The sequence below is a fragment of the Lasioglossum baleicum genome, unplaced genomic scaffold (assembly GCF_051020765.1).
Source record: "Lasioglossum baleicum unplaced genomic scaffold, iyLasBale1 scaffold0151, whole genome shotgun sequence".
In the NCBI taxonomy this organism is placed as follows: domain Eukaryota; kingdom Metazoa; phylum Arthropoda; class Insecta; order Hymenoptera; family Halictidae; genus Lasioglossum; species Lasioglossum baleicum.
The window spans coordinates 235073-256862 of NW_027469211.1; the positions used below are offsets into that span (position 1 = coordinate 235073).

Consider the following 21790-nt stretch of genomic DNA (forward strand, 5'->3'; position numbering starts at 1 on the left):
CGGAACCATTCTGGGTGGAGAAGAGAGTGAGACAGGGGTGCCCGATGAGCCCGACATTGTTCAATATAGAGGGTGTCTCAAAATTAGGTCCGGAGCCGAAAATGGGAGGTTCTTGGGATCATTTCAAGCGACATTTTCCTTTGAAAAAATGTCGTCCGCGGCTTCGTTAACGAGTTATTAACGAAAAACACGGACCAATCAGAGCGCGAGCTAGACGCGTGCAGCCCGGCAGCCGAGTGTCGGTGGCACGCCGCGATGTCGTAACGAACAAAAGTTTCTCGATGATGTGAATCCTCGCCAATTTCGATAAGCTTTGGATATGTTGTCAATACCATGATTCTGAACAACATTTCCCGTTACAGTTTCTGTCGATCGGCTTTGGTTTACGATATTATTGTAAAAATTTGTAATTGTAAATCGATCGATGTACCATTTCCTATCCGATTTCGATTATCTTTGGATATGTGGTCAATACCATGATTCTGAACAACATTTCCCTTTACAGTTTCTGACGATCGGCTTTAGTTTACGATATTATTGTAAAAATTTGTAATTGTAAATCGATCGATGTACTATTTCCTATCCGATTTCGATAAGCTTTGGATATGTTGTCAAGACCATGATTCTGAACAACATTTCCCTTGATGGATTTTGTCGGTCGGCTTTAGTTTACAATATTATTGTAAAAATTTGTAATTGTAAATCTCTGTACATCGATGTACATACTACATACTATCTCCTCGCCGATTTCGATGAGCTTTATTTCAAAGGAAAAAGATATTTAAAACATCGAATTTATAACATATTTCAAAGTCATCGAAATCGGTGAGGACCCACATCATCGGCAACTTTACCCGAACGTTAGAAGAAGCACAAACTTATTGAATTAAAAACTCACTTATTCAGTCGTAAATCCATTTGACTACCACATACAACCACCACACTTTTACATAATTGTTGAACTCGTAGCACACTTTTATAACTCGTATCGATATCGAACGAAATTACTTACTCCGACGCGGAAAGAGTTCGATGCTCTTCGCGATGCCGCGCGAAACTGTGCTCTCCCAGCGTACAATGTATTCGGTGAAGGCGTCGTTTAAAACAAATGAAATCGTTCCCAAGGAGATATTGATTTTTCGAGAATCATATGATTCTCGAAAACACCGATTCGAAGATTATGTAAAAGTGCGGTGGTTGTATGTGGTAGTCAAATCGATTTACGGCTGAATAAGTGAGTTTTTAATTCAATAAGTTTGTGCTTCTTCTATCGTTCGGGTAAAGTTGCCGATGATGTGGGTCCTCACCGATTTCGATGACTTTGAAATATGTTATAAATTCGATGTTTTAAATATCTTTTTCCTTTGAAATAAAGCTCATCGAAATCGGCGAGGAGATAGTATGTAGTATGTACATCGATCGAGATTTACAATTACAAATTTTTACAATAATATTGTAAACTAAAGCCGACCGACAAAATCCATCAAGGGAAATGTTGTTCAGAATCATGGTCTTGACAACATATCCAAAGCTTATCGAAATCGGATAGGAAACAGTACATCGATCGATTTACAATTACAAATTTTTACAATAATATCGTAAACTAAAGCCGATCGACAGAAACTGTAACGGGAAATGTTGTTCAGAATCATGGTATTGACAACATATCCAAAGCTTATCGAAATTGGCGAGGATTCACATCATCGAGAAACTTTTGTTCGTTACGACATCGCGACGTGCCACCGACACTCGGCTGCCGCACAGTGGTCCAAATCGAGAAATTCAGTGACATTCTGCCAAAAATCAACTTTCTCATATTAATATCTGATCGACATGTATCTCTTCTTAAATGTTCATAGATTTCGAAAATGAAGAAAATAAATCAAATATCATTCAGATTTAAATTATACAAACACTTAAAGTTGGAAATTTTAAAATTAGAATCTTTTACGCGGAAAAACTGTTCTGTTTCTTCGTGGTTTCCTGAGGAGCTCAGTTAATATTTGGTTTCGATTTTTTTTTTGTTTTGAAGAGCATTCTTTTGAGATAGGAAATCGTGCACGTCATTAATAATTATTGTATATAATGTTTTTTAAACATAATGTTGAATGAAATAAAGAAAAATCTCAAAATGCTTTACAGTTGACAAGGTGCATCTTTTTTGTCTCGGGGGATCGCGCATTGTAACAAAATAGAATATTTTCAGTAGATCTTCCCCTATAAGATCGTGTAAAAATCATTTCCCAGGCATTCCCAGTGTTAAAGTTATTATAGTTTAATCCATCCGCGGCATGTCATCTTATGCGTATACGTTTGGATCCAGCGCCGAAACTCCGCAACGAACTAATGTAAGACATTGGAAAGATTTGTTTAGATTCTTTTTTTTACGGAAGAAGCTTTAGAAAGCAGACACAAAGATTTTAAAAAATTTAGATTGGAAAATACAAGAAAATTTTCCAGATTGATTACGAATCAAGATTTATTTTATAGACTTCTGTTAACATCTGATCCGTATGTATCCACTGCACGAATAAACTTGAAGAAATAACATAAACAATTAGATGCGGAAGCTATAAAATTAATTATTAAATAGCTTCAAAAGATATGCAGTTAAATAAAATTGATATTTGTTATTGTTTTTTTTATATTTCATGTTATTCGTTGTATGCTATTATTGTTATATTATAAAACCGTTATTGTTATCACATTTTTATAACAAAAAATCTACAAAAATGTTACTAAATCATTATATATTAAAAAATATCTTTTATATATAAGAATTATATATAAAAAATATCTTCTGACACAATTATAAGGTGTTTTTGCCTTCTTGGTACTTTTTGTATACGTTGATTAAGAACAGATTCCTCAAATTTACATTTTACCCATTCCATGAAACATTGTATGTGTGAAACATAAATATAAAATACACACTTAGGAAGAAAAAAGGGTTTGGAAGATTGTATTTAAACAATTTTTTTTTTAGTGAAAAATATGAATGAAAATCAATTTAAAATTATTGTTTAACAAATGAAAAAAATTTTCATTTGTCTATAGTTCAAATTGACTATTTTTTAAATGAATTTTAGTGCAAATTTCATCTCGATATCTCTTATGGTTCAAAAGTTATAACAGAAAGTCACTAAAGGGCCTAGCCGATTAAGATGGTCAAAACTGCCCTTAGAGCTTTTTCAACGGCTATTGAACCATTCGAAAGCTTGCCAAGAAAAACCCCTCTGAGTAAAATTTCAGCCCTCTAGCTTGCCCGTGAGGGTAGTTACAGGGAAAAATAGATTTTGCGGTTTTCGGCGCATTTTCCGGTCTAAAATACGTTCTAAAATTCTGAAAAAAATGTGACACATTCCTGATCCTAAGGCGCATTTTTGAGAATTTTTTCAGATTTTTTTGTTTCAAACTGTGGTCGTAAAAAATGAAAAACCTCAAAAAAATCGGAAAAATATTTTTTTCTCAAAAATATGAAAACATGCTATTTTGCTGTTTGGTTCCCTGATAAAGTACTATAACAGGCAATATTGTCAATTTTTTTTAGATTTTTTGTTCGGCTGCATCATTGTCAAAAACAATAAAAACCGAATTTTTTCGACGTTTTTGCTGTGAGGAGGAAAGTTACACTTGTTGGCTTTACCGTATGCGTATATTAAGTAATTTTTAGCGTTATTACACTGAAACAAGCAATTATTTTACCTAAAAAATGTGATTTGAGAGAAAGAAAAAATTGTATTCTGTGCGATATATACCAGAATGTTCGCAACGCTTACAACATCGCCGGTTGGCACCGCGGTTAAGGCGTCCGACTACGGAGCGGATACTCTGGGGTTCGAATCCTGTCGATAGTGGTTTTTTTTTTCCATACGTTAAACTTTATTTTTTCAATTTCTTATTATGTATATGGTTTACTCATACGAGTTTAACAATGTTTTTTTAATGTTTTAAAAATATTTAAGTAACATTTTTAAGCAAAATACATACAAAAATAGTTTTGGATCATAAAAGTATTATAAAACTCCAGCATAATGCATGTACCGTCGACGGTCAACTCCGGTCTCAGTGCCTATAAAAACCTGGAGTTGACCGTTTTCCCTGGCCTTCCATCCGAACGGGAAAGGACAATATGACAGTACATAGCAGGTACAGAGGTAGTTAATTTTTACCACGTTTATATTAGTTTATGATTCTGGTCGCGCAATAATCAGCTACGAAGAATACAATGACCGTCGTAAAAACTGGCCTGCAAGGAATCTTAGCTTTTTGGGAGGGTGGTTATTATTTCCCTTACTAATAGCTGCGCGTATTTTCCGTACATCAAACTATATTTTTCCAATTTCTTATTATGTGGTTTATTCATGTGAGTTTAACAATATTTTTTTAATGTTTTAAAAATATTTAAGTAATATTTTTAAGTAAAATACATACAAAAATAGTTTTGGAGTATCTATTATTTCCTTGATTCTCTAATTGTATATGTTCATCATGGCGGTCCTGTTTAACATTTTTAACATTAAAAATCATGAATATAGTTTCTAGGCCTTTCGGAATTTGTAGAAACGGGTAAAATAGAAAGAAGTATATATAGCAGCTGTTCTTCCGAGTTGTCATTGTTAGCCAATTAGCTGCTGTTTTTACGTGACCTGTTAATTACAGAATTATTTATTTCTCATAAAAGTAAATATTTGTATGGAGTTGATAGAAATAGACTTATCTTTTATAATTGTGGGCAGAATGCGGGATTTTATAGGCACTGAGAACAGAGTTGACTGTCGACGGTACATGCATTATGCTGGAGTTTTATAATACTTTTATGATCCAAAACTATTTTTGTATGTATTTTGCTTAAAAATGTTACTTAAATATTTTTAAAACATTAAAAAAACATTGTTAAACTCGTATGATGTGACGTGGCAGATTCTGCCTACGTCAATCCGAACCCTACACGAAAGACCGGGTCACTTATAGGCGGTATCGTAACGAAACGGCAATAGCGAGCGCTCTCCCTGGGACATCCGAACACCCGAAGAATAGAATTATCGCATTTGAATGTCGCGCCCCTGAGCGCGACAAGAGTTTTCAGAAACTACCGAAATCGGCGAGGAGCCCGATACCTGTCTCCGGCCGCCGATTGGCGGAAGGCCGCAAGCGGAGACGCTCGGAACACCAATCACAGGGCGCCGCTGGCGAGGAAGACAGCGAGGATTGGACCGAGCCCGGATCTGTCAACCCGGAGAAATCGACGAGGCTGTTGCAACTAAGGACGACCATCAGTCCACCCTCGTCGACATCTCATCCGGAAAATGCCACGAGAGCAATACCGGAAAGGCTCGGATCCACGGATGCCGCCCAACCGCCTTATATCGGCCGGGCCTCGGAAAATATAAAATACCGAAGGCCCGGGCCAGCATTTCATCGAGGCGCCCAGGCGTCCAAGAACAACGTGATTGGCCCGAGCGTCGACGAAGACGAGAGTAGGGGGGAAAACTCACTTCCGCGTTCCGAACCGGCTCGAACCGGGTCACTGGGTCGAAGGACGAGTAATAGTACAGACGTGCGAATATTAGACCGCGATATCGATAAAGTAACCTTTTGCGACCGCCGCCATTGCAGCGTATTTGGTAAGTGCCGGTCAGGCTTTATTCCGATAATATTGTGACCAGTTCGTGTTGGTTCGGGGACGTTATTCGAGTTCGCGAAAATTCGTACCGCGGTGTACCGTGTGTTCCCCCGCGTTTACCGTTGACCGGGAGTCGCTCTCCCGAGAGGTTCGCGAGGCCACGGATCGTGTGTCGCCGAATCCTCGTGCACGAGCTATTCGGGACCCACGATATTCGTCCGGTAATTCTTTTGGCTACCCTTGGATCGTTCCACGGGAGGATAACGCGCCGTATTCGTTTCGTATCGTTCACCGTTCGCACGTTTCGCCCAGTCTCGAATTAGGAACGCGTACGTCACCGGAGCTCGGTCGAATTCGTGCCCTCGTGGCTTGTAAATTCACGCGAAGTCCTGTGACGACCGAGTTCGACGCGATAGAAGTTATTCCGCGCGATCGGCCGAACAGCCGCCGTCACTTTCGTGTTCGCGCCGGCAAATCTATTGACTACCGCCGGCAGCGGCCGGCGGATTGTATGACCATCTCGTTTAATAAACGACTATATTTTGCCTGAAATCTATAGAATAGCTTCATTTACCGTGAGAAACGTTCTCGTCGCGGGGAATGCCCCGTTCCTTTCCTCACGTGGTTCCCTGGACCCGTTCGCGGCCGTCACCGGCCTAAACGATGTTCGCAGATTCGACGCCGGTTTGAAAACCGAGTGACTTGTTCGAGAGTTTCGCGTGGTACGGTATCGTACCTGGCGCCCGTTAACTTCGTGTACAATTTTGTAGTTCCGTTCGAATCTGCGAGGATCTTTTGTCTCGAGAGGACCACGTGTCGCGCGACCGAGCGTGGCCCGGTCGCAAGGCCATAATTTCTCGAAGGCGGTTATCTCTCTGTTCGCAGGGAAATAAACGCCGTGACAATGAGTAAACCATATACATAATAAGAAATTGAAAAAATAAAGTTTAACGTATGGAAAAAAAAAGACCACTATCGACAGGATTCGAACCCCAGAGTATCCGCTCCGTAGTCGGACGCCTTAACCGCGGTGCCAACCGGCGATGTTGTAAGCGTTGCGAACATTCTGGTATATATCGCACAGAATACAATTTTTTCTTTCTCTCAAATCACATTTTTTAGGTAAAATAATTGCTTGTTTCAGTGTAATAACGCTAAAAATTACTTAATATACGCATACGGTAAAGCCAACAAGTGTAACTTTCCTCCTCACAGCAAAAACGTCGAAAAAATTCGGTTTTTATTGTTTTTGACAATGATGCAGCCGAACAAAAAATCTAAAAAAAATTGACAACATTGCCTGTTATAGTACTTTATCAGGGAACCAAACAGCAAAATAGCATGTTTTCATATTTTTGAGAAAAAAATATTTTTCCGATTTTTTTGAGGTTTTTCATTTTTTACGACCACAGTTTGAAACAAAAAAATCTGAAAAAATTCTCAAAAATGCACCTTAGGATCAGGAATGTGTCACATTTTTTTCAGAATTTTAGAACGTATTTTAGACCGGAAAATGCGCCGAAAACCGCAAAATCTATTTTTCCCTGTAACTACCCTCACGGGCAAGCTAGAGGGCTGAAACTTTACTCAGAGGGGTTTTTCTTGGCAAGCTTTCGAATGGTTCAATAGCCGTTGAAAAAGCTCTAAGGGCAGTTTTGACCATCTTAATCGGCTAGGCCCTTTCTCGATTTGGACCACTGTGTGCCGGCGCGCCGGGCTGCACGCGTCTAGCTCGCGCTCTGATTGGTCCGTGTTTTTCGTTAATAACTCGTTAACGAAGCCGCGGACGACATTTTGTCAAAGGAAAATGTCGCTTGAAATGATCTCAGGAACCTCCCATTTTCGGCTCCGGACCTAATTTTGAGACACCCTCTATATGTGGCAGACCTGGATGGTACGCTGAGGATGGGTCAAGACGGAGGAGTGGTAATTGGAAAAGAGAAAATTTGGTCTCTAGGATATGCAGATGACATGGTGCTTATGGCGGAAGATGAGAGGGGCCTGAAAGAGATGATAAAGAGGACAAGCAGATACTTTGAGAGGAAAAAACTAGAGGTGAATAGCGAAAAGATGAAGGTATTAATATGCAGTAACGGAAAAGGAAAAAGAAAGAGAGAGATCTGGAAGTGGGGAGATAAAGAGGTGGAAGAAGTAAAAGAAATTAAATACTTAGGCTACACACTGAATAGGGCAAATAGTGAAACGGCGCACATAAAAGAAAGAGTAGGAAAGGCTAGGAAAGTAATGGGAGGATTATGATGTGACATGACGTGGAGAATGAAGCTTTTTGACGTGGTGGTGAGGAGAATATTACTATATGGAGCAGAGATCTGGGGATGGGAAGAAAGAGAGGAGATGGAAAGACTACAAGAGAGATACATTAGATAGATACTGGGTGTAGAAAGAACACCAGGCTACATAGTAAGGGACGAAATGAAGAAAGACAAGATAAGAATAGAAGCAGGCAAGAGAGCGGTCAGATATGAGGAGAAAATTAGTAAGGACGGAAACAGAAAGTTATTAAAGGAATGCTGGAGAGAAAGAAGGAAGGATGAAGAAGAAGGAAAGCTAGATAGATGGGGAGAAGAGAGAAAAAGATACTATTGGCGATGCGGAATGGGGGTAAAGGAGGTAGTAAGACTAAGAGAAGAGGAAGGAACAATAGAGGGGAAAGTAGTAAGCAGAGACAGGGAGATACAGGACCAAGAAAGGATAGAAAAAGTATGGAAATTAAGAAGTGTGCCCAGGTACAAAGAGATAAGAACGGTGGGGAGACCGAGATACCTGATAGGAAAAAGAGGAAGAAAAGGGGATAAGGTGAAGACAATAACAAGACTGAGGTGTGGCAACGAGGAAAGAGTAAATAAATTCTGGGAAAAAGAAGAGAAGAAAGTATGCAGGATGTGTAGAGGAGAGGAGGAGACGTTAGAGCACCTAATAGGAAGATGTAGGGAGATGGAAGAAATAGAGGGAAAAATAGAAGAAATACTAGACGAAAGTGGGAAAGGTGCAAATTGGGGAAGGAAGCTAAGAGAAAACAGAGAAAGAGTGGAGAAGAAAGAGAGAGAGGAGTGGGAAACAAAATAGTGTACAAGTAGCGCAGGACAAGAGAGGGTAAAGAGAGATAGGGACAAAAAGTAGAGAGGAACAAAGATATACATAGTCTGTAAATTGTTATGTAAATATTAAGATAAGCTAGAAGTAAGAAAATGTAATTATGTAAAAAAATGTGTCGAAATGTAGGAAGAAGAGAAAAAATGTAACGCCGAAAGGCATATATTTGAGAATAAAGATTATTGCTCAATATAGTATAAAGTATAAAAGGGAAATAATATATTAATATATTGAAATAATATTGTTGGAATCCAACAATAATATTATACAGACAGGCTATGGTGCGACTTCGACCGTAGGAGCAGAGATTTCGTTGCCTGGCCCAAGTGGTTTATGACACCCCCACTTAAGAAAAGGGACCAGAGGTTTTTCCAGGGACGAACCAGTCAGTCGTCGCTCTTATACAGTACAGTACACATCACAGCATCTTTTACGCTACAGCATTAGCTTTCCCTTATTTCAATACAGTTCATGTCTTTTTTCCATTCACATTACGATCACTGTTTAATCCACTGTGTAACTTTATTTGCATTGAATAAATAAAGTCATCTTATTTAATAAAATAAAGTTTTCCAACAAATATATTGTCGCAAAAGTGGGGGAAATTGTAGACAGATTTGCTCCATTTGTTTTTAATCACTGAGTATATAGGATTCAAGTTGTTAATAAAAAAAGAGAATCGTTCTTTTACGACACAAAATATTGATTTAACAAGCAAGCGTATATTCTCACTATGTTTCTTCTATTACGATTGTGTTCATAATAAATATAATTAGTTAAATGATCTCTCTGGATTGTTTGATTTAAAATCTCCCACAATATGCAGGGTGCGGCGCAAATTAGTCCCCACAATTTTTTAGCCATTTCGGGTGGTCGGACAGAAAAGTGTTTCGTACCAAAGTTAATCAGTATTTAACCGACAAGAAATTGCAATTTTTTAATTTGCAAAAAAATCGATTTTCAACAAAAAATCAAGGTCGCTGTCATATCTTTTAATGGAACGGGGTATTTTTAACTTCATAATATTGTAGGCGACGCACAGTGGGGTATTTCGCTGAAAAACTGGAATAAAATATTGTAGCATTATTTATGGGCTCAGGGTCATAAATAAGTAGGTCGTTGGATTCGTCTTGACGCCAGCTATATGATTATCAGATAAAAAATGTACTTTAACATTTAAAAAATCAAAATACTTTTTATTTTTTGTCGAAAAAACATTTTTTTTTAATTTTAAATATAGAATTTTGTACATGTCTAAATACTGTTTAACTTTTATTTCAAACATTTTGTCGTCAGATTATCCGATTTCTTGAAAAGTAGTGATATCTGAATGCTTTGATTACGATGTACTGAGTTGAGATAGGTGTACAAACTCTTCACAGATTTCATTCTGCTATCATCTAAAATAGTATTGTTATCAATATTCCAACATTACCAATCATTCTGTAAGTTTTTTTTCGATTTCAAAACTTTATTGACAATTTTGGTAAACCATTCCGCTGTATTCCGCACTCTTTCTGGTACCATTACATTCGATAAAGGTTTACGATCATAGTCCACAAAGAATTGGTTCCGAATCGTTCTGAATTGGAGAGTTATAACAAAGGGCATAGCCGGATAAGATAGTCAAAAATGCCCTTGAGCCGAATTTTATCGACGATGTGCCATTCGATAGAGCACCAAGAAAAAACATACTGTTACGATGAAGTTGCCTTTCTCCTGTGATATTCTGAAGTTATCACAGAGATCGAGTGAAGTCGCCTGTCAGATCGATATTGCGGTATCCGGACAACGAGTTTGTTGATAAGAAGAAGAGAGATGTTAGATCCTCTCGAGTGATTGAGACGAAAGCACACATTATCGATTGTTCTCCTTCTATTGTACATTTAATAAAGTTATAGTTTCGTTTATTATTATTATGTGTTCTCCGGCAAGACCACGCCGAAGCCTTCGCAACATTGGTGTCAGAAGTGGGATTACGGGAGATAGCACCGCAACAACATCCACTTCGGGAGTAGAAGCGATGATGTTGCAGACGCTTTTCGAAGCCCTCCAGAGGAACATTTCGGGGCAGTTTCAAGAGCAGCAGAAGATCTCAGAACAGAGATGGGAACAGGAGAGGACCCGGTTTGAAGAGACGGAAGCAGCAAACAGGGCCGCTCAAGCTGCGAGGGAAGCTGCCTTGGAAGGACGTTTCGGGATCCTGGAGGCTCAGTGTCAGGTGCTCTCGCAAAATCTACACACGCTTGTACAGCCGCGATTAATTAACTCTACCGAGAACCGTGAACCTCAAAATGAAAATATATCTGTTCTTAACGGGTCTACGTTTCCGGTTCTTCCGCTTTCGCAGCAGGATCCTCCGCGCGATACGGTGGGCGGGTTTCGTAGTGTTTCAGAGTTAGGATATACCGTGAAACCGCCTAAATTCGACGGTAAAGCTTCGTGGGAAGAATATCGGATTCAGTTTGACACGATAGCTCGCGCGAATAGATGGGATGAACCGAGGAAAGCTTTGGCCTTAGTTGCATCTTTGGAGGGCCCTGCTCGAGGAGTGTTGACTTCTCTTTCTGTGGATAAACAAAATGACTTCCAGACGATAGTTTCGGCATTAGAGTTCCGTTATGGGATAAAAAATTTTCGAAATTTAAGTTATGTGAAGTTTCAAAATTACAGGCAACGGAAAGGGGAGTCGATTTCTGAGTTGGCGGCAGAAATTGAGAGGCTTGCTCAAGCTGCATTTGACGAATGCCCTTTCGAAAGTAGGGACAAACTCGCGGCCTCTCAATTTGTAGCAGCATTGGCCAACGAGGAGATCAAGCGAATATTGAGACTCGGTGGTTTTACATCTCTGAGGGCAACGGTTATTAGAGCCCTAGAGATTGAAGCTGTTGAGTCCATTACTGAAACCTCATATAAAAACCGAAACGATCGCTACAAACCTTATTATTTTCCGGAACGAATTATCCCTGGACGGAGTTGGAGAGAACGGGAGAGCGATCGAAGACCGGAGGAGGCGTTTCGTCCGAACAGGAGCTACCAGCAGAGGTCGAGTTTCGTGAATCGGAATACAACGAATATTAACAGTAATAGAGAAGATCGACCCAGGGAGTGTTGGAGTTGTCGGCAGCCTGGACACTTTCAGAAGGATTGTCCGAAGAGGCAAACGCAGAAGATGGGAAACGCAAAGAAGTCACAGTAGAGGGGGAGACTGTGACTTCTTCTTCTTCTACCCCCGTCGTGCTGAAGACTTACTTGAAGAAGAATTGTACGGCCATCGAGGGATTCATCGATGGAGAATTGACTTCGATAGTAATTGACACAGGATCGAGTGTGAATCTTTTAGGGACAAATAAGTTCAGTCCCAAAAGTAAGCTTGGCGCGGCGGAGGGACTTCCGGAAATGAAAATTGTGTCCATTTCTGGAGAGAATTTACCGATTCAAGACAGGTGCAGATGTCTGGTTAAAATTAACAGTTTTGAATCGGAGGAAGATTTCTTCGTAATTAATATGGCGGAGGAGTGTATTTTGGGAAATGAATTTCTCCAGAGACACGCGTGTGGGCTCGATTATTTGGCAGGAAAATTACAAATAGCTGGGAAGGAGGAGGTCAGCTTTATTGGTCGAGGGATGAAAAATAAGGCAGAAGTAACTTTATTGGCGAAGAAGAAAGAAGTTACTCCGGAGGAGGAAAAGATGGTTTCACTTGTGCCGAAGCATTTAAAAGATCTTTTCCAGCGTTGCTCTACCGTCTTATCTCCGCCGCGGAAGATGGCGTTTGCAGAAATAGCACATGAATTTCAGAGAATTTTGCCATTGGAGCTGTTCTCTCGCAGGTTCAAGATCAAGAGGAGAAAGTTATTGCGTATTTCTCGAAAATGCTAGGAAAAGCTGAGAGGAATTACTGCGTGACTAGAAGAGAACTTTTGGCAATAATCAAGTCTATTGAACATTTTCACCACTATCTGTATGGTCGAAAATTTTTAGTGAGGACTGACCATGCTGCGCTCAGATGGTTACTGTCGTTTAGGAATCCAGAAGGACAAATGGCTCGTTGGATAGAAAGACTGCAACAGTACGATTTCGAAATTAAACATAGGGAAGGAAAGTTGCATATAAATGCAGACAGTCTGTCAAGAAGACCATGCGAGGTTTCGCAGTGCAAATATTGTCATCGCCTTGAAAAGAGAGAGTTGAGAGAAGAAATATGTAACAAGGAAGAACACGTTTACAGGTCGATCTGTGAAGATGCCGGTTCAGAAGAATGGAAGAGAGCACAAGAGGACGACGGAGAAATTAATTTCATATTACAAAGAGTAATTGAGCAAAATAAGCCAGATTGGCAGGAAGTTTCTTCATTTTCCCCAGTGACAAAGTTTTACTGGAAGATTTGGGATTCTCTTGAAGTAAGAAAAGGTTTGCTTTTCCGGAGGTGGGAATCCACAGACGGGAAAGAAGCAGTTCTGTTATTAATCGTCCCTAGATGCAAAATCGAAGAAGTGTTACGGGAGTGTCATAACGCCCCATGGGGAGGACATTTCGGAATTCGCAAAACACTTGCTAAGATTCGGCAAAGGTTTTTCTGGCCTGATCATCGTCGGGAAGTTGAGGAATGGTGCCGTCGTTGTGATAGCTGTGTGGCGAAGAAGGGCCCTAGAGAGAAAGGGAAGGGCGCTTTGAAGATTTACAATGTTGGAGCCCCTTTTGAACGAATTGCACTGGATATTGTAGGACCTCTACCAAAATCTACGACCGGAAACAAATATGCCCTTGTCGTCGTAGATTATTTCTCGAAGTGGCCGGAAGTGGTTCCGCTTCCGAATCAAAGAGCAACAACCATAGCGAAGACCCTTTTAACGGATATAATAAGCCGTCATGGTGTACCACTGGAACTGCATTCAGATCAGGGTCGGAATTTCGAATCTAATGTTTTCAAGGAATTGATGAGGATGCTTGGAATTAAAAAGACAAGGACGACGCCCCTACATCCCCAATCGGATGGACTCGTTGAAAGGATGATTCGAACTTTATTGCAGTATCTAACACAGTTTGTTTCAGAACATCAAAAAGACTGGGATGAATGGATACCGACGTTCCTTCTGGCATATCGGACGTCTCAACATGAGGTAACCAGAAATACTCCGGCAATGGTTCTCATGGGTCGAGAATTACGACTTCCTTTAGATCTCTTGAGAGGAAGTAACTACGCTTCTGAGAAGAAGGATGAAGGAACTTACATCGAAGAAACGAGGGCTAAGATCTTGAAAATCCATGATTTTGTGCGTCAACGGATGAAGATTAGTAGTGACAAAATGAAGTCTTGGTACGATGTTCACGCGAATTCAGTTTCATTTAAAACGGGAGACAAGGTATGGTTATTCAATCCACGGCGTACAAGAGGCCGGTGTCCGAAACTCCAATCTGATTGGGAAGGACCGTATGTAATAAAGGATCGGTTAAATGAATTAATCTTTCGTATAATTCGCTCACCTAAAGCGAAGCCAAAGATTGTTCATGTAAATAGACTCGCACGTTACAATGCTTGAATTTATGAGGCAAAGGAAAGGAACTTCGACACTTTTCGCTTAAGAAGAGGACGTTTCATCAAAAGAAGACGGGGGTAACTTTGTTCTGGTACCCGAGAAGACATCAAGAAAGGAGTATTCAAGGTACAAGAGTCAAGAGGAGTGGCGAGGATTGGGCGGAGTAGCTTCATTAAAGAATTATTAATTCCTCCTATCAACGTCCTGCTCAGGGTTTTTGGGTGGTTTTTCCCCTGAGACAGAGGACAAATGTCGGGACGTTTACTGTCTGACTGAGGCCACCAGGGTAAATCACTTAAGTTTTCGGTTATTGACTTTTCAGACAGTGGTTGATATGTCAGGGAGCTGTCATTCTGACGTGAAAAGGTTAACGACTACGTATTGAAGATGCTGGTTAATTAGAAGCGTGAAGGTTGAAACATCTACAGAGGTGAACCTAGTCGCGGACGGGACGCCCGCTTTCTTCGAAGGGGGGAGTAATGTTACGATGAAGTTGCCTTTCTCCTGTGATATTCTGAAGTTATCACAGAGATCGAGTGAAGTCGCCTGTCAGATCGATATTGCGGTATCCGGACAACGAGTTTGTTGATAAGAAGAAGAGAGATGTTAGATCCTCTCGAGTGATTGAGACGAAAGCACACATTATCGATTGTTCTCCTTCTATTGTACATTTAATAAAGTTATAGTTTCGTTTATTATTATTATGTGTTCTCCGGCAAGACCACGCCGAAGCCTTCGCAACAATACTGTGCAAAATTTCAACCCTGTATCTCGATCGGGAGGGTAGTTATGGGGTAAAAACGAAAAATCAGTTTTTGGCCTATATTCCCTAGTTAATGACGCTTAAAAATTTTGAAAAAAATCTGACACATGTCAAAAACCCAAATACATACTTTGCAATTGGTTTCAGATTTTTAAAATGGAAATCCTGCTTGTAAAAAATCAAAAACCTCAAAAAAATCGAAAAATGCAGATTTCACATAGAAGTTTTAGAGTGACAACATTTATATTTTTACAGTAGCAGTATATTGTTATAAGTATTGTTCATGAATTTTTTCAGATTTTTTGGTTTGGTGCGCCGTTGTTAAAAAAAATAAAAACCGATTTTTTCGGCGTTTTTTCCGCGAAGAACTAAGCTAACCTTAAAATTATTACGTACTTTTTATTCTGTAAGTCTATCAGGCTCTGATAAACCTTGAGCATTCAACAGAAGTAATTAAAAAATGAAATCAACTTAATTAATATTTCTACAGTATAAACATTACATCTAGAAATATCAATCATGTTTCCAACAGTTCAGTTGGCTCAGTGTGTTAGGCGTTCGATTGTGGACCGGCGTATACTAGGTTCGCGCCCGTCGTAGATCTATTTTTTTTATTTCATCAATTCTCTTCCTTTTTTATTTCTAACTTCACACTAGTCAAGGATATTTTTGTAGAATTCTTGTAAAAACAATATTGAAATATTTAAAAAGTATTTTAAGGTAAAATACACCAAATACAGTAGTTGTGTCTAACAGAGTCGTAAGGCGAGTAAAGAAAAGAAAAGGTAAACGTATAAAGGTAAACACAGGTAAAAGTTACTGAAACATCAAAAGTTTGTAATCCTAAATATGCTTTTATAGATCCGTTAGTTTACTTTGACAAGTATCGGAATATCTGCTTTCACTGTGAAATATTTCATTAGCAACCCTGAGTGGTACATACACAACAATTGTGTGCTGTTCCGCATAAGAGACGAGGTTCCAAATTGAATGTCTCCAAAGAAGTAAACAACAATAGAGCCATTTCTACAACTTGAATTTCTTTCTTTTCTCTATAACAAAGTATTTAAAACTCGAAGACACATAAATGGAATTACTGCTGAAAATGTTGAGTACTGCCAGAAGTTCCTCCAATTTTCAACATAAATAAATCTTTCAATTCATCGATAAAATAAAATATGCTTTACAGAAAACACGATAAAATGAAACTGAGATAATTAAGATCCGCACAATCTATGAATTATAATTTTTTTGCGAATTTCACCTTAAAATATTTTTTTTTAATATGTAGATATTGCTTCTAAAAGAAATCTACAAACACACCATTGATTATTATATAGTTAGACATAAAAAAAAGAATTAATCAAGTAAAAAAAAATGCATACCTATGCCGGGAGCGAACCTAGTATAAGCAGATCAACAGTCGAACGCCTAACGCGCTGAGCCAACTGAACTGTTGGAAATATGGTTGATATTTCTCGATGTAATGTTCATACTGTAGAAATATTAATTGAGTTGATTTCATTTTTTAATTACTTCTGTAGAATGCTCAAGGTTTATCAAAGCCTGATAGACTTACAGAATAAATAGAACGTAACAATTTTAAGGTTAGCTTAGTTCTTCGCGGAAAAAACGTCGAAAAAATCGGTTTTTATTTTTTTTAACAACAGCGCACCAAACCAAAAAATCTGAAAAAATTCATGAACAATACTTATAACAATATACTGCTACTGTAAAAATATAAATGTTGTCACTCTAAAACTACCATGTGAAATCTGCATTTTTTCGATTTTTTTGAGGTTTTTGATTTTTTACAAGCAGGATTTCCATTTTAAAAATCTGAAACCAATTGCAAAGTATGTATTTGGGTTTTTGACATGTGTCAGATTTTTTTCAAAATTTTTAAGCGTCATTAACTAGGGAATATAGGCCAAAAACTGATTTTTCGTTTTTACCCCATAACTACCCTCCCGATCGAGATACAGGGTTGAAATTCTGCACAGTATGTTTTTTCTTGGTGCTCTATCGAATGGCACATCGTCGATAAAATTCGGCTCAAGGGCATTTTTGACTATCTTATCCAGCTATGCCCTTTAAGTAGAAATGAGCGTCGAAAGTGGCGACTTTCGTTTCAAAATCGAATAAAACTTACAGAATGATTGGTAATGTTCAAATATTAATAACAATATTAATTGAAATGATAACGGAATAAAATCTGTGAGTGCCCTGTACACTGTACACCTACCTGAACTCTGTACCTCGTAATCAAAGCATTCAGTTATCACTACTTTCAAAGAGTTCGGATAATCTGACGACAAAATGTTTGAAATAAAAGTTGAACAGTATTTAGACACACATGTACAAAATTCTATATTTAAAATTTCGAAAAAATTTTTTTTTTCGACAAAAAATAAAAAGTATTTTGATTTTTTAAATGTTAAAGTACATTTTTTATTATAGTTCATAATCTTATAGCTGGCGTCAAGACGAATCCAACGACCTACTTATTTATGACCCTGAGCCCATAAATAATGCTACAATATTTTATTCCAGTTTTTCAGCGAAATACCCCACTGTGCGTCGCCTACAATATTATGAAGTTAAAAATACCCCGTTCCATTAAAAGATATGACAGCGACCTTGATTTTTTGTTGAAAATCGATTTCTTTTTAAATTTAAAATATTGCAATTTCTTGTCGGTTAAATACTGATTAACTCTTTGGTAAGAAACATTTTTCTGTCCGACCATCCAAAGGGGCTGAAAAATCATGAGGACTAATTTGCGCCGCACCCTGTATACACATAACAGAAAAAGAAATATATATAAGTGAGATTATCAAAAAACTAAATGATAATAAAGCTCCTGGGCTCTCGATAGTATAGATGTAATATTACTCAAAAGAATTGTCCTTACAAATCTAAATTTTGTCACTGAAATGGTAAACATATATCTAAAAACTGGAAATTTCCCTACCAACTGGAAATTACAAAAACTTCTCTTAACCCTTTGATTACGGCAGACTTTGAGACGCACCAGCCATACCATATGGTAGGAATTTATTCGCGATGTATGTACACCGAGAACGGAGAAACATTTTGTTAGGAGTGAATTTGTGAGAAAGTATATTTAGATAACCGAAACCCTGAATTCCACTATATTAAAACATCATTTATTTAAAAATAACTGCAAAATACACAAATAAACATATTTAAATAATATATGACTTACGGAATATGTAACAGCTAAATTAGCGTTCACTTGCGTCTGTCTGAAGGTTTGCCGTAATAATAATCGATAAAATTTCCCAGGCCTAGTGTGGACCGAACTAGATTAACCGTACCGTAACAGCAATATTTTTAAGCGCCTTTAGGTGCCCACTGTAGTGAAAGGGTTAATTAAGAAACCAGACGAACTCGATGGCATCCCTAGTAGTTACGGGTTGCTAGCAATATTAAATAATCAGTCAAAAATTATTCGAAAAAGTTATCAAAAACAGAATGGAAGCAAACCTACAAATACATCCGTTACACTAGATATATAATATACTAGACTAGAACTAACAAACAATAAAACCGAGCTCATTCTTTTAAATAGAAAAAGGATCCACCAACCTTTGCACATTAACCTTGGAAATAATATTAACATAACACCATCTGACAGCATTAGATACATTGGCATCTATTTAGAAAAGAATAACCAACACTTTGCATATATCAAAAAAGCTACTGCTCAAACTACAAATGCTGCAAGCATGCTGGCGAGGCTCACGCCTAATATAGCAGGGCCAAATTTTAAAGCTATGTTCCAGTACTATGATATATATGAGTTCACAGTATATGGGTTCAAAGCTATGAACTTGAACAGAAATAGGAAAAGGTTAGAACAAACACAAAAACAGGCTCTAATTAAAGTCGTTAGAGCGTATAAAACTATGACTTACCTTAACGTAATAACTGGCATTCCCAATATAATAGATATCATCATTGAAAGACGCTTGCTGGCGGAATGGAAGAATAGCATGAAGAAAAATATGTACATCAATAGAGAAAACAAGCAAACCATACCTAGGAGAAGCATTAATATCAGAAGAAACTAGAATGAGAACGTCTCAAGCAATAGTTCCGAATCACTACCTAGAAATAATAACTATATTAAAAATACTATCGATGACAAAAACAGTAGCAAAACATTTAAAGTTATACTCACCGCTGGAATGAACATGGAAGAGAAAATAGAGCCAAACGTATTTAAGATATGACGTAAAGAAATTCGAGCTGAAATCAGAAGAGCAATTTATACTAAATTTCAACTATGCTGAAATACAAACTACAACCAAAAACTAATGCACCTCTCGATTCCAGATATCAATCACTGAAATGCTTTGCCACGCAATGATATAACATATTACACCATACAATTTCTTACTAGGCATGGTATCTTTGCCAACTACTTAAGAAAGATCAATAAATGTAACACAGAAATCTGCAATGAACGGTTGAAATGCTTGAATACGGTTGCAATGAAGTGGACAATGTAAATCATACACTACTACATTGCAATAAATGGAATGAAGAAAGAAGAGAATTTTATACCAAAAATAATTTCACAAATTCAGTCCAGATCCAACAGATTAGCGAAGGAATTCACAAATCCGACGACACGTGGCGATACTTCATAAACCTGTGCAAAATAATTATTTTAGCCGAACAACAGACGGAAAACGAAAAATAGAGAAAAGATAGTGCTAACCAGAACATTAGAAGAATAACGCGCAATTAAATAAATATCAGAAGAAGTTAATAAGATAACGCGCAATTGTATAACATCTCATAACCTTCAAATCACTCACTAAAATATTTACATACGCTCACTATGACATATCTTATTTAACCGGTAAACCACGACTAAACATTTCACAGTACCGATCCACTGAACGTTAAAATACGAAAGAATAAAAATAATATATAAAGCAGCTTACGTGCGAATATAGCCCTATTAAGCTGATGTAAAACGTACAGACCAGTACAGACCAGTGATGGTATATTCGTGGGCCGTGGGCCGCACAGTGGGGTATTCGGCCTGTTTAGCGCGCCAAAAGTCGAAATTTTTACTTTGTTCAAAATGACTAAAACTTTTTACCCATGTACCTGAATATATATGCAAGTAATCTACAATAATATTTTTCCATAAACGGTACTATTTAGTAACCTATAGATACTTGAAAGTAACATATTCTCGTGACCGAGAGAGGCATGGAAAAACTTGTGTTAAAGAAATGATCTTTCTCACAAGTTTAGTGTATCAAATCGAGATAAAAACATACCTAGGATGTAAAGGAAGGTTTATAGAGTAATTTTACTGCTTTTTGTTTTATACTCTTCGGTGGTTTTGATAGAATAAACAATTAAAAGTGATATAATTTTTTTTCAGAAAATTAATATGTATCATGTAATAACTTTTTTTCTCCGCAAAACACCCCTCTAATTTTTTTAGGGGTTAATCATTAGACATTGCTTTAAACAATCCTGAAAAGTTTGCGTGCGATCTCGTGCTGGAACATACCTTTTTATGCGATTTAGATCAGTATGGCATGAACCGACCGTATATCATATGACTGATAATGATGAAATAACTGAGCTGTAGGTGATAGATACTTGGAAGTAAATGAAGGAAAATGAATGTCATTATTGCTAGAATATTAATTTATATTATAAAAAAAAATTAATAAAAATTAATTAATATTTATAATATATTTTTTTTTTTTACGAAAAAATGTTTGAAACAAAAGTTTAACAGTATTAACCTCAATATAAACTTCAATATATAAAACTTCGAAAAAATTTTGTTTAAAACAAAGAAACAAGGTCGCTTCGATTTTTTAAACATTAAGTTGTATTTTAGATCTGATAGTGTTGTAGCTGGTGTTAAGACGAATTCAACGATATATAATAATATGACCTTCACACTATTAATAACGTCGCAATAGTTTTGGCGCGCTAGACAGGCCAAATACCCCACTGTGGGCCGTTCCCCTGAGTCGCTGGTTTCCCCTTCCCTGACGTACCGACGTATCCGTGTCGACCGCGTATGCCCGTGTTGGTGCCTGCTCGATTGCACGCGCGCTACACACACCAGCGTACCTCTACTCTGTCCGTGTGACTACCTGCTCGACTGATCGACGCTGACGCGTTCCTTCGGTTTTCACTGGTTTTCACGTTACCGAAGTTTCGAAAGCATGAGACGAAAAGTCGGAATCTGGAGACGGCGCGCATTTGAATCCCGGCACCTATGCCGGGTCTATAAGTATATATGGTCTAAGGTGTTTACGTCCCTTTAGGTGGCGCTGCTTTCAATCGAGTTGATTGGACGAATTCGAACACCATGGTGTCGATGGCGTCCAATCAAATCAATTTAAAGCAGCGCCATCTGAAGGGATCCTCTATACTTTGCCATGAGTTTGCGTCCTTTCAGATGACGCTGCTTTCAATCGAGTTGATTGTACTTTTTGTGCGTTTAAGTTTGTTGTTCCTTCGTATATACATGTATGTATATTTATATATGTATAGATATGTGTTTTTTTTAATTGGCACAATAAACGCTCTGTTACACACAAAAAAAAGTTAGCCGTTCAAAGAGTGAGAGAGAGAGCATTAGCCAGGGTCCATAGCGCTTCGTTCAGGCCGCGCAGTCTATCTCTATATGTCTATGATTGAACCTCATATGTGCTAAACCTAATAGTTAACGAG

At 38.0% G+C, this 21790-nt stretch overlaps 1 long non-coding RNA gene across 1 annotated transcript; it reads right to left on the reverse strand.

Annotated features, from left to right (window-relative positions):
* Nucleotides 1–15406: 15406 nt before the first annotated feature.
* Nucleotides 15407–20092, reverse strand: LOC143220065 (uncharacterized). Its single transcript, XR_013011558.1, has 3 exons — nt 19393–20092; nt 19251–19318; nt 15407–19177 (listed from the first exon to the last, which is right to left on the reverse strand). It is a non-coding gene; the product is annotated as an uncharacterized LOC143220065 (long non-coding RNA).
* Nucleotides 20093–21790: the final 1698 nt, after the last annotated feature.